This window comes from Crocuta crocuta, unplaced genomic scaffold, assembly GCF_008692635.1.
Source record: "Crocuta crocuta isolate KB4526 unplaced genomic scaffold, BGI_CrCroc_1.0 scaffold811, whole genome shotgun sequence".
Lineage (NCBI taxonomy): Eukaryota > Metazoa > Chordata > Mammalia > Carnivora > Hyaenidae > Crocuta > Crocuta crocuta.
Genome location: NW_027530352.1, coordinates 33,638 through 34,125, shown reverse-complemented (window position 1 = coordinate 34,125; position 488 = coordinate 33,638). Strand labels below are relative to the sequence as shown.

The following is a 488-nucleotide window of genomic DNA, read 5'->3' as shown; positions in this document are numbered from 1 at the left end:
GGAGGGAGCACACGGGGCCAGTCCGCGGGGGTAGTGGGACGGGAGTCCTCGGAAGGTGGGGGAGAGAAAAACGGTGAAGTCTGCAAGGTGGCGGGGTCGGAGGAAGGACCGAGACCTGGAACAGGGGCGGATTTGGGGACGCGGAACAGAGAGAAGGGGCAGGGCTGATGAGGGGCGGGGCCCGGCGGGGACGACCCTATCTGGAGGGCGAGGCTCCGCGAGGGGCGGGACCAAGGGGGGACGGCCCTATCAGGAGGGCGAGCTCAGCGCGGGGCGGGGCCGCTGGGGACAACCCTGTAAGGAGGGCGAGGCTCAGCGCGGGGCGGGACCTGGGGCGACGACCCTATCAGGAGAGCGAGGCTGGGCGCGGGGCGGGGCCTTGAGGGACAGCCCTATCAGAAGGGCGAGGCTCCGCCACGGGCGGGGCCGGAGGAGACGGCCGGGAGGAGCAGGTCAGGGGGCGGGGCCTCGGGCGGGACCTCTGAGGA

At 72.7% G+C, this 488-nt stretch overlaps 1 protein-coding gene across 1 annotated transcript in view; it reads left to right on the top strand.

The window, feature by feature from the left end:
• The window catches only part of PRSS16 (serine protease 16), an 8,310-nt gene that overhangs the window by 4,427 nt on the left and 3,395 nt on the right, over positions 1–488 (top strand). The gene's annotated exons all lie outside the window — the stretch shown is intronic.